Source organism: Gossypium hirsutum, chromosome D06 (genome assembly GCF_007990345.1).
Source record: "Gossypium hirsutum isolate 1008001.06 chromosome D06, Gossypium_hirsutum_v2.1, whole genome shotgun sequence".
NCBI classification, from domain to species: Eukaryota; Viridiplantae; Streptophyta; class Magnoliopsida; order Malvales; family Malvaceae; genus Gossypium; species Gossypium hirsutum.
The window spans coordinates 5,736,720-5,750,146 of NC_053442.1; positions in this window are offsets into that span (position 1 = coordinate 5,736,720).

Below are 13,427 nucleotides of genomic sequence, written 5' to 3' on the forward strand. Positions count from 1 at the left end.
AAAAATATAAATTGAAAAAACAGAAATTGAAAAGTAGAAATTAAAAAGACCTCAGCATGTGAGCCGAGACTCAACTCACCTCTCGCAATATGAGTTAATTTTTGACAAACAGAAATTGAAATTACCTCAGCGTGTCCCGAGGCTCAACTCACCTTTCGCAATATGAGTTGATTTTTTTGAAAAACAGAAATTGAAGAACAGAAATTGAAAAGACCTCAGCATGTGAGCCGAGGCTCAACTCACCTCTCGCAATATGAGTTAATTTTTGACAAACAGAAATTGAAATTACCTCAGCGTGTCCCGAGGCTCAACTCACCTCTCGCAATATGAGTTGATTTTTGACAAACAGAAATTGAAATTACCTCAGCGTGTCTTGAGGCTCAACTCACCTCTCGCAATATGAGTTGATTTTTGACAAACAGAAATTGAAATTACCTCAGCGTGTTCTGAGGCTCAACTCACCTCTCGCAATATGAGTTGATTTTAAAAACAGAAATTAAAAACCAAAAATTGAAAATACCTCAGTGTGTGAGCCAAGGCTCAACTCACCTCTTGCAATATGAGCTAATTTTTTATGAACATAAATTAAAACCACCTCAGCGTGTCCTGAGGCTCAACTCACCTCTCGCAATATGAGTTGATTTTTTTGAAAATCAGAAATAAAAACATCAAAATACCAAAAGATGTCATCTGGTGGAACTCAGGTGTCTTTTCCTTTGATTCAGTACAGCTATCATCGAAACCTCTTGTTCTGCTGAAATACATGTATATGTCATGCATGATGTTATCATGATATGCACATGTTTGCCTTAAATGCCTTTATGCCTACATGATCATGCTATGCGCCTTGGGCTTGCTTGTCATATGTCCCTTTCCGTCATGATTTTTGATGATCTGCGTTCATTGCTTTGACTCTTGACTTTCTCTTCAGGCCCTGTACCCATCCTCTAGCTTCACGACTAATCTGCGTTTCTCAGATATCGCTCTTTTGCCCCTGGTTGAACTTTGTCCTTGCTTTGAGGCTTTTGTACTTATCAAATTCTTATCCGGGTAATGCTTAGCACTTCTTTTGTTTAGAGTATATCATTTCACTATTTATCATGTAAATGAACCCATAATGAGATGCATGAAAAAGGTCAGATAGGGACAAAAATGATATTTCATATTCATCTATTTCAAATGTGGCAAACAAAGCAAGTTAAACAATGAGAGTAAAAAATGTCAAAAAGAAAGGAAGGATCGTATTCAATGGATACAAATGCTCTAGATATTCAACACATGAACTCTTCCTCGTTCCTCAATCAAAAATCTTTTCGAGCGCGGCTTCTTGCGTATAAGATTTCGAGCTTTCAGAAATGCTTCAAATACTGTAGCCTCACTGCTTGACCTATCGTTCGACCGCCAGGTTTGTTTCATTAGGACGCCCTCTCGGGTTTTCATCCTAATCTTTTTGTACTAATCAAGCGCCCTTTTCGGGTTTTCGCCTTGATCCTTTTTTTTTAAGATGCCATTTTCGGGTTTTCATCTTAAGCATAATATTTCTTCACAACATCTGAGTTCACTGGATTCGACAACTCTTTCCCATCCATCTTGGTAAGGATCAAAGCTCCTCCTGAGAATGCATTCTTTACGACATATGGTCCTTCCCAATTTGGTGCCCATTTTCCTCGCAGGTCTTTTTGTATTGGGAGAATTTTCCTCAGCACGAGTTCTCCTTCATGGAATTCTCTTGGCCGTACCTTCTTGTCATGGGCTGTGATTATTCTTTTCTGGTACATTTGTCCATGACAAATTGCCTTGAGACGTTTTTCTTCAATGAGGTTCAGTTGATCATATCGAGCTTTTACCTATTCTGCTTCTTCTAACTTTGATTCCATTAAGACTCGCAGAGAGGGGATCTCAACCTCAATAGGTAGCACAACTTCCATTCCATAAACCAGAGAGAAAGGAGTTTCTCCTGTAGATGTTCGCACAGATGTGCGATATGCATACAAAGAAAATGGTAGTTTCTTGTGTCAATCTTTATATGTCTCAGTCATTTTCCCAGTGATCCTCTTAATATTTTTGTTGGCTACTTCCACAGCCCTGTTCATCTTTGGGCGATAGGGCGAGGAGTTATGATGCTTTATTTGGAATTGCTTGCACACTTCTTCCATCATCTTATTGTTCAGATTCATGGCATTATCTGAAATGATTCTTTCAGGCAAACCATATCGGCAAATGATTTTCTTTTTCAAAAACCTACAAACTGCAGTCCTCGTCACATTGGCAAACGAATCGGCTTCTATCCATTTTGTGAAGTAATCGATGACCACAAAAATGAATCGATGTCCATTTGATGCTTTTGGAGAAATTGACCCCATGACATCCATACCCCACATAGAAAAAGGCCACGGAGAAGTCATGACATGAAGGGGTGAAGGGGCTACATGAATTTTATCGCCGTAGATTTGACATTTATGGCATTTTCTGGCAAAATTGATGCAGTCATTTTCCATTGTCAGCCAATAATAACCGAGTCTCATGATCTTTCTGGCCATATTGAAACCATTGGCATGCGTTCTGCAAATTCCCTGATGGATCTCTTCAAGTATTTTTCTGGCTTCAACATCATCCACACATCTCAAAAGCATCTGATCATTTCCTCTTTTATACAGGATATCCCCATCAAGAACAAATCCCGCTGCCATTCTTCTAATTGTTCTTTTATCGTTCTCATTCGCTTGTTCGGGATACCTTTAATTCTTGATATATTTTAAGATATCATGGAACCAAGGTCGTCCGTCTACTTCTTTCTCAATGCTACAACAGTGTGCAGGGACCTCGTATATGCTCATTTTGAGGGGCATTATTTCTACTTCTCTATTTGTTTTGAACATTGAAGCCAAAGTGGCCAGGGCATCAGCCAGTTGGTTCTCTTCTCGTGGGAAGTAATGAAAAGTTATTTCTTTGAATTCCTTGATCAATCCAGCCACTAAATCGCTGTACTTAATCAATTTTGAGTCCCTCACTTCCCACTCTCCATGGATTTGGTAAATCACTGGGCTGAGTCCCCGTACACCTCCAAGATCTTGATGTTTCGTTCAAAAAAAGCTGCACGAAGCCCCATGATACAGGCCTCATATTCTGCGATATTATTGGTACAGAAGAAGTTCAGTCTTGCGGTGAACGGATAGTGATTCCCGTCTGGTGATACCAGGATTGCTCCAATTCCATGCCCTAAAGCATTTGACGCACCATCAAAGCACATCTTCCATGACTTCTCTTTTGATGACTCGGATTCTACTTCTGTGATGCACATTAAGTCTTCGTCTGGGAAATCGAATCTTAAAGGCTCATATTCCTCTGTCGTTCGAGTTGCTAAGAAGTCAGTTATTGCGCTCCCTTTTATCGACTTCTGACTTAAATAGGCAATGTCATATTCCGAAAGGAGGATCTGCCATCGTGCCATTCTTCCTGATAGTGCCGGCGATTCCATCATGTATTTTATTGGGTCCAACTTTGAAATTAGCCATGTCGTGTGATACAACATATATTGTCTGAGTCTCCGAGCTACCCAAACTAGAGCGCAACAATATTTCTCAATGGACGAATATTTTGCCTCATATTCAGAGAACTTTTTGCTGAGGTAGTAGATCGCTTTTTCTTTCTTTCCTGACTCATCGTGTTGCCTCAGTACGTAACCCGTTGAACTTTCGAACAAAGTCAAATACAATATCAATGGTCTTCCAGGAGTTGGCGGTACTAGCACTGGAGGACTGGACAAATATTGTTTTATCTTATCAAAAGCCACCTGGCATTCCTCGTTCCATTCTCCCGGGTTATGTTTTCGAAGAAGCCGAAAGATTGGGTCGCATTGGTTGGTAAGTTGAGCGATAAATCGGGCGATGTAGTTTAATCTCCCTAAAAATCCTCTAACTTCCTTTTGCGTGCGCGGATGTGGTAATTCTTGGATGGTTTTTATTTTATCTGGATCAACTTCGATACCTCTTTCACTGACAATGAAGCCTAGCAACTTTCCCGAGGTAGCCCCAAATGTACATTTGGCTGGATTAAGCTTTAGCTGAAACTTTCTCAGCCTTTTGAACAACTTCTTGAGGTTCACTACATGCTCTTCTTCCCCTCGGGATTTAGCAATCATGTCATCGACCTAGACCTCTATTTCTTTATGCATCATGTCATGGAATAACGTTACCATAGCCCTCTGATATGTTGCCCCAGCATTCTTTAACCCGAATGGAATCACCTTGTAGCAGAACGTTCCCCACATTGTTATGAAGGTAGTTTTCTCCATATCCTCAAGGGCCATCTTGATCTGATTATACCCCGAGAATCCATCCATGAAAGAAAACAATGAATGTTTTGCTGTGTTGTCCACCAACGTGTCAATATATGGCAAGGGAAAATTATCTTTTGGGCTTGCTCGATTCAGGTCACGGTAATCCATGCACATTCGTACTTTTCCATCTTTCTTTGGTACCGGGACTATGTTAGCCACCCATTCTGGATATTTGGAGGCTTGTAGGAAGCCAGCGTCAAATTGCTTCTTGACTTCCTCTTTTATTTTCAACAGCATTTCGAGCCTCATCCGTCTTAATTTTTGCTGGATGGGCTTGCATTCTGGCTTTAATGGGAGCTTATGGACCACTAAATCTTTATCTAGCCCTGGTATGTCCTGGTATGACCACGCGAAAACATCTTTGTATTCGCGGAGTAAAGTGATCAAACTATCCCTGGTACTTTCTGAAATAGAAGTCCCAATCTTCACTTCTTGTTTCCTCTCTTCAGTGCCCAAATTTATTGTTTCCACAGATTCTTCATGAGGCAGAACCTGTTTATCCTCTTGTTCCACCATTCTTAACAATTCAGGAGACGAGACATAATCTTCAACATTTTCTTCGGCTTCAAATTCTCCTAAACAAACAGCCTTCTCAAAATCGATTTCAAGACTCGTAACGGGTTTGTTCATGCTGTTGACATCTGAGCACCTGAAAGTTGAATGAAAAAAGGAGACTATAGAGGGGTATCCAAGTATTGGAACCAAGAAACGAAATGTTATGGCATGGCATGAGGCAAATGTAGGGACAGGCTATGAAATGAGAAAATGATTATGAAATTAGTGATAATGCGAAAGATCATGACAAAATGGATCTTCATTGATATTCATTTGAATGATAAAGAGCGAATGCAAGCTCTTACAAAAGAATTCTATTATATCTAAGGACACAATAGAATGTTAATGTTTGAGCATTACTCTGAAGACTTATAAACTACAAGAAGGTCCTCGGCAGTCCAATTGTTCAACATGAAACCAGGGGGACAAAGGCGTATCCTTGAGACATCTTTACTTGTGTCAGCTCCTTTGTCAATGACATTTATACTGATGTTCTAAAAACCCTTTTCGATCATTAACATTGTGCCTTGTGCATTGTCCTGCCTCGGGTATATCATTCCCGCAGACGTAAATGTTCTTGACAAAGGAGGGAATTCCATAGGCTCCCATTCTGGTTCTCGGCCTAAGGTTCTCACGATCCTTCTTTCTTGATCTTTCTTCCAATGTCTTCTTCTTTGACGCATGTCCGACTGGAACCCCAAACCGTATCGGGCCTTATGATGCATTGGTTTTAGAGCCCTGACTATTCCTTGTAGATATCTCCCTAAACCTCTTCTCACTCGAGCTCCCCTTCCTACAGTCAACTTGACACCCATTCTAGTATTTCTCGACAATTTAGGCACGGGAATTTTGTTTCCCTCAGTGAAGAATGTGGCATTGACGAATTCAAGGGATCGGAAGAAGCATTCCACTACGTCCTTGCTCACTTCAAGGTATGGCGCATCAGCAGAGATAGATGCAACAATGTCTTATTCTCCCTCGACAGTGACCAAACAGCCATCCATGATAAATTTCACCTTTTGATGGAGGGATGATGCGACCGCTCCAGCAGAATGGATCCAGGGTCTTCCCAAAAGGCAGTTATATGAGGATGTAATGTCCATGACTTGGAACTCGACATCATATATGTAGGGACCCACTTCTAGAAGGATCTCAATTTTTTCCATGACTTCACGCCTTGTCCTGTCGAATGCCCTTACCGTAGAATGACAGGGCCTTAAATGGGACAGATCCATCGAAATTCTGGAAAGCGTGGCCAAAGGCATAACGTTGAGTGCCGAACCATTATCGATGAGCACGTTCGGTATTATGTAGCCCTTGCAACGGGTTGTGATATGCAATGCTTTCACTAAGCCTCTACCATTGGGCGGTATTTCATCATCACTAAAAGAAATGAAATTATCCGCATTCAAGTTGTTCATCCACCTATCCAATTTTTCAACGGATACATTGTTTGCCACATAAGCTTGATTTAACACTTTCAGCAGAGCGTTTCAGTGTGGTTCTGAATTCAACAGCAGAGATAATACCGAGATTCGCACTGACTGCTTACTCAATTGTTCTACCACGTTGTACTCACTATGCTTGATAAATTTTAAGAATTCCTGTGCTTCCTCCTCGTCCACAGGATTTTTAGCTTCTTGTTCAGGCGCAGTTTCATGCTCATCATCGGTCACATGCATCGGTGCTTTTCCTTTCTATTTCAAGTCACTGTTCTTCTTTATCTCTTTCGAATAACATCTTCCACTACGAGTGAAATGACCTAATTCCCTGACGCTTCCAGTCATGGCTTTGGGTTTTTCATCTTCAGGTGTGACGATATTAACGTCATATTTCCATGGTACTGCTTTATTGTCCTTGTAAGGGAAATAAGATAGTACTTCGATTATCATTTTTGGTTTCACCGGCTCTTTCGTCGCATCGTAATAAATTACTAACGGTTGATCAGCGCTATAAGGGGGACCTGATGAATGGCTATCAGAGGCGCATACTTCTCTTTCATTAGTCTCTTCCCTTTTGTTAAGGATCTTAATCTCCTTATTATCCATCCGGTCTTGAAGCAACCTTTTAAATTCCTCATACGACTGAATGTCGTGTCCCACAATTCCATGGAAATTGTAAAAACTTTGACCTTCTTCTCCGAGAATTCTATCGGGGTGACAAAGCAATCCTTTCTTAACCAGTACCTCCCAGATTTTCTGCAAAGGCGTCCTTATTTCCGAAACACATCTTCTGACTTTCCATTCGTCCACTTTCCCCACTATGCTCATATCCCTTTCGATATGGTTAGGGAATGGGTTCCCAGTTGCATTACTGGCACTATCGAATCGTAGGATACCTGCATCAATGAGTCCTTGAACTCTTCTCTTAAAGGCTAGGCAGTTTTTCGTGGAATGTCCCTGGTTTCCCGTATGGTATGCACAACTAGCGAATTGTATGTTTTAACCTCAGCGAACGAGTATGGAATATGCAATGAATGAATGAATGCATGAATGTCAAATGACTGTTAGTCATGAAAGAAATGCAAGAAATTGGTGTTAATTTCAAGATAGCCCCTATTTAGGCATTTCCTTAATCAAAAGAGTCTATTACACAACGTTTCGGTCACTCGTGTAATTGACTCCTCTATCAGAAACCCCTTTTTGGCAACCAATCTCTAATCAACCCTTTCCTAACAAGATGTATATGATGCATGATGAAAAATAGAAATACAGACAAACAACATTGGTTAGCAAAACACATATGATCAGAGAAAAATTGTGGAAAATCTAACAAATTAAGCTACTTGGTCCAATGGACTCGATTCCCTTGCATAGAAAGCGAAAGTGCAAAAGGTAAGAGGCGTTCCTCCCGTGCACTTATTTTGGTGACTACTAAACGGACGGAGGTTCAGCATGGCTCTAGTTAGGTGGCTCGTATGGTTCATTATATGCGGTTTTGGTTCTAGATAGGTACTCGAATTGCCTGTACTATCATCTACTAAGATTAACACGGAGCCTCGGTCATAGCCTATCACAGGCTCACGAGTTCAATTCGAGGGGTTACATTTACTTATGCCTATACGGAGGGACAAGTTAACTCACGAAAGCATAAATCATATGTAACCCGAAAGTATTCACTAGCCTGTGCGGAGGGACGAGTTAACTCACGAAGGCGTAGCGTTTACTTTCACTTAAACGGATGGAGCCCGAGTAGAGAGCTCATGTTATGCGAAAATGCAAGTGCACGGTGTGTGGGGAACAACTCATAAACCTTTACGTTTCACTTAAAGAAACTAAACCAAAATTAAAACCATAAAAATTAAAAACTGAAAAACAACCAAATAAGCAAGTTAGAAGAAATATTTACAGCACGATACAAATGCATGAATTTTGAAAACGAGATTTTCAGATCACGACCAAATATTTACTTTGAACAAGGAAATTTGAAAATTTTGACAAAACGTGTTTAATTCCAGACACGACTCTCAAAAAGGCTTTCCCCAGTGGAGTCGCCAGCTGTAGCGACGTAAAAATTTTAGCTTAGCTTGGTCGCTAATTGTGGCGATTTATTGAAAAAAAGTTTGAAATTTGACGTTTGATTTTTGAAATAAACAAGGAGTCGCCACCGATCCTTTTTCCTAGGTGTGATCGGACACCTATTAAATCTCTTATTAAAACAAATAAAAGGCTAAGTTTAGGTCTACGTTAAAATCCAGAGAAAATTTAGGGTTCGGGAGTCGGTTACGCTCGAGGAAGGTATTAGCACCCTCGCGACGCCCAAAATTGGTATCTTATTAAACACATGTTGTCTTGATTGAAGGAAATGAGAAGTTGCAAGTTTTTTTGTTTTTTAGAAGGACGTCCCGTTTTTAACACGAGCCGATTAATTTCACCCAACATAGCAATGAAATCAATGACTTAATGTTAAACTCGGTACATTGCCTTATTCTTAAAATTAAAATGTAAAAAGTTTTTAAAATGATGGTAAAAAAAATCCAAGAATATTATTGTCAAAAAAATGCGAATAATGATGTGAATAATAAAATATATAATATATAAAATATCAAAATATCAAAATATTAGAATAATAATAATTAATATTGATAAATAAAAATAAAATAGAAATAAAAAAAATGTACATAATATATATATTAGAAATAATAATGATGTTTAAAATCAATACTATTAATAATACTACATCAATATGTACATATATAAAAAAATACGTGATAATATTAAAAATATGTACATAATATAGTGTTAAAATACATACATAATATAGTTAAGATATATACATAAGATAACATGTAAAAATATATATATATATAAATAATATAATATTAAAGATATATACATAAATAGTATAAATATATATATGTAATATAAATTTAAAATATACCTAATATATTAAAAGAATATATATAATATAATATTAAGAAATATAATAATAACAAAAAAAAAGAGGGAGAGGGTGGGTGATTTTCGGCCACAAGGCCGGCCATCGTCCGGTCACCGGACTGCCGCCGGCGCCACCGTACACGGCAGCCGGACCTCAAAAAAACTTTTTCGGTAAAATGGGTAAGCTTCCTCTCTTTTATTTTTTACTTTCGTATAAAAGAAACAAAATAAGATTGAAAGGAAAACAATAAGTAAACAAAGAACTTAAAATGAGAATAGACAAAGAAACCTCTTTTGCTTTGATTTTTGATTAATCTCCAAAAAAACTAGCTTCTCCAAAAACTAGCCTTCACAATAACTCTTCTCCTTGATTACTTTAAAAAGAAACCTCTCCAAAAATCCTTTACAATAACTTTCTCTCCCAAAAACTCTCCAAAAAAATCTCCCCCTCCAAAACTCTCCAAAAAAATCCCCTCCTCTCTCATATACAAAATATGAGAAGGCTTATATAGCCATTTACAAAATATTTTTTATTGTTTATGTCTTCATTTGTAGGTACAAGTGGTGGTGGAGAAGGTGTGGCTAGTGGAGTTGGTGGTGGAAAAAGAGTGGCTAGTGGAGTTGGTGGTGGAAAAGGTGTGGCTAGTGGAGTTGGTGGTGGAAAAAGAGTGGCTAGTGGAGTTGGTGGTGGAAAAGGTGTGGCTAGTGGAGTTGGTGGTGGTAAAGGTGTGCCTAGTGGAGTTGTTGGTGGAAAAGGAGTGGCTAGTTGAGAAAAGTTTAAGTTGTGGGCTAGGTTTTTTATTTTGATTTGGGCTTAGGGTTTGGGCCATTGGGGTTTTGATGTAAATTTGGCTTTGGGTAGTTAAGATTTTGGGTTTTAGGTTTAATTTTAGTGGGTTAGGTAAGGCTAAATTGGGTTTTGATGTAAATGGGCTAAAATTGGCCTACAACACTCCCACATCAGTTTTTGGGTTTTTAGGGTTAGGGTTTAAGGTTTTTAGGGTTTTGGAGAAAAAATTAAACAAATAAGGGATTAGAGTTTAGGGTTTCTTAATTAAATTAATTATAATTTTTTAAAATTTATATTAGGTTTCGTGTTTATGGGTTTTTAAGATAAAATCAAAGCAGGATGCTTTATCAGAAGAATTTCTGAAATCGCACCCACGTGGACGCGCTTTTGCTACAGTAGGATGCTTTATCAGAAGAATTTCTGAAATCGCGCCCACGTGGACGCACTTTTGCTACAGTAGCATGTTTGGGGTGAGGCTATAAATGAGGCAAAAAGTTCTCAAATTGTATAAGTTACACAACAAAAAATTTAGAGAGGCTAAGAAGGTTATAAATTAAATATGAGTGAACGTATTAGTGTTGTTATTTACTATGATGGTGAGGTTTGCCACACCGAGAACAGTGTTGTTTTTTTCAGAGAATACGGTGCGACTGGTTTTTAACCAGAACATGGATTTAACAGAACTTCGTAAAAGAATTAGGCGTAAAATTTTCGGAACAACGCCAATGAAATTTCTGTCTATTACGTATCGATTTTGTTCTTCTTTTGATCCGGTGACATATGACTCGTTTGACATAAAATGTGTACTTATATTGAGTTATATGTACAATTTACATCGCCAAATGATGTATTTGCGACCGGTGTTCGAGATGTATATACGACCCCTGGCCGACACTCAATTAACGGGTTACAAAACACAGAACAGCCCATGTTTGGTAGCAGTGTGGAATACACATCCCCTGCAAGACACTCTGTCAGTGGATGGGACATGTACGTCGGTGGCTCGATGTTTGATACTAGAAATACGTACTGGGGAACGACATCAAGTTCTAGTGGTTGGCAATCTACATCCAATTGGGGATGTTATGAATTCCCAGAAGAAAGGATGATGTACTCCCTACGACGTCCACCGATAAGGGGACCTCGTACGTTATAGATGATGGTGGGTTAGAAGATGACTCCGATGTGGATCCACCTCGAGAGCCCGGGCCTGATGGTGCAGAAGTTGGCTTATTTTCTGAATCGGAGCCTATTCCAACAGAACCTGAAGATGCTAAAAAGAGTTCAGATGAAGAAGAAAATCCACGATTCAGAACATACTCACCTCCACCCCACATGCATAATGTCGATCTGTCTGCGGATGATGCGTTAAAGTTTTCAGATCTACCACACCGGTTGCATGATTGTACAAGTTCGGGGATAGATTTGGGTGAATTTGAAGTTGGTAATCAGTTTTCCAACAAGGATAGTTTTATTGGTGCTTTGAAACAACATAGCATCAAAAACAGCATTAACTACCATGTCGTTAAATCCAAATCTGATAAGTTTGAGGCGAAGTGTGCCGTGCAAGACAGCACATGTTCATGGAAAATATACGCCTCGTTGAGGAAAATGACAGGGTTGTGGGAGATAAAAAAGTACAAAGGTCCACATACATGTGCTGCAGGTACAGTATTGACGGTTTCTGAATAATACTGTTATTATGTAATGTTGCATTATTTAATGTACTCCGTTTATAGGTGTTTCACAAGATCATCCCAAGATGGATTCAGCTATGTTAGTTAGCTTGATACTACCCACGGTGAAAGCAGATCCCAAGACTTCAGTGCTGGTGTTAATTGCCAATATTAGTAGCCAAATAGGGTACACGCTCTCTTACCGCAAGGCTTGGATAGCTAAGCAGAAGGCATTGGAGAAGATGCATAGTGAGTGGGACGCCTCATATAATGAAATATGACAGTGTGTCAAGTGCTAGAGAGATACGTCCCAGGTGCCATCACAGACTTTGAAACGGAACATGCGTACTACAACGGCCGATTGCTACGTGTATGCCAAGTGTTCAAACGTCTGTTTTAGACCTTTAAGTAATACCGAGACACATTTCCATACTGCAAGCCATTGGTACAAATTGAAGGTACCTTTATGTTTGGTAGGTATACTCATCGGCTATTGCTTGTAGTGGCACAGGATGACAGTGGGAGAATTCTTCCAATTGCATTTGCAATAACACCGGAAGAGTCATCTGATGATTGAGATTTCTTTCTATCTAGGTTAAGGAGGCATGTGTGCCCCCAACCTGATATCTGTGTTATTTTAGATCGGGGTACAGGTATACTAGCTGTATTTGATCGACAGTGGAAGCTTATGGTAGCCCACACACCATCGATATTGCCTAAGACACGTTGCTTCCAACTACTACAGGCAATATCCATCTAAGAGCGAACGTTGACAAGTGACCAACATGGGTATTTAGTCTCTATCTGTGTTATTTTGTTTCTCAATTTGAATTAGTTGTAAATGAAGAAGTGGTATGCAATATTCGCTATGAACTTATATTGGTAGGGTACGAAATAAATAAAGACCGTTTTCACGAGATGTTGGCAATTTTACGTTCAATTAACGGAGAAGGGGCGGACTACCTTTGTAACATACGTTTCGAACAGTGGGCACAAGCATACGACGGCGGCCTACGATTTGGTCATATGACCTCAAACCTGGCTAAATGTATAAATTCTGTTCTAAAATGAACGCATCATCTACCGATAACATCGGTTGTGCGAGAGACATATTTTCGTTTGGCGGCGCTATTTCCAAAGTGAGCAGCGAGTTATGCAGGCCAGATGCAAGGAGGCCATGTATGGTGCAGTAAGGTAGTACAAGAAATTAACAAGGCCAAGGCGCGAGCGAACACCATGCACACAGTGTGTCACGATCGAGACAACTTATGGTTTCGCATGACAGAGTTTGACAGACCGTACCAAGGTGTTGTTGGCGGGCAATATCATGTACACTTACGGAACAAGACTTGCGACTGTGGGATGTTTGATGCACTTCGTTATCCATGCGCTCATGTTATTACAGCTTGTCAGAATCTCCATCTGGATCCGATGAGTTATGTGGACGAAGTGTACAAATTAGAGAACATGTACAACGTTTGGAGACACGTTTTCCTACCGGTCCCAGATGAACGTAAGTGGTCGCCCATATATCTTGCTCCTTTTAAGCTGTTACTGGATAGAGAATTGCGTCGCTAACCAAATGGTCAACCTTGCTTGACTAGAATACGTAACAATATGGATATCCGAGAAACAGCCAGTCAACAGAAGTTGTGCGGATGGTGTAGGAATCCAGGCCATACAAGTCG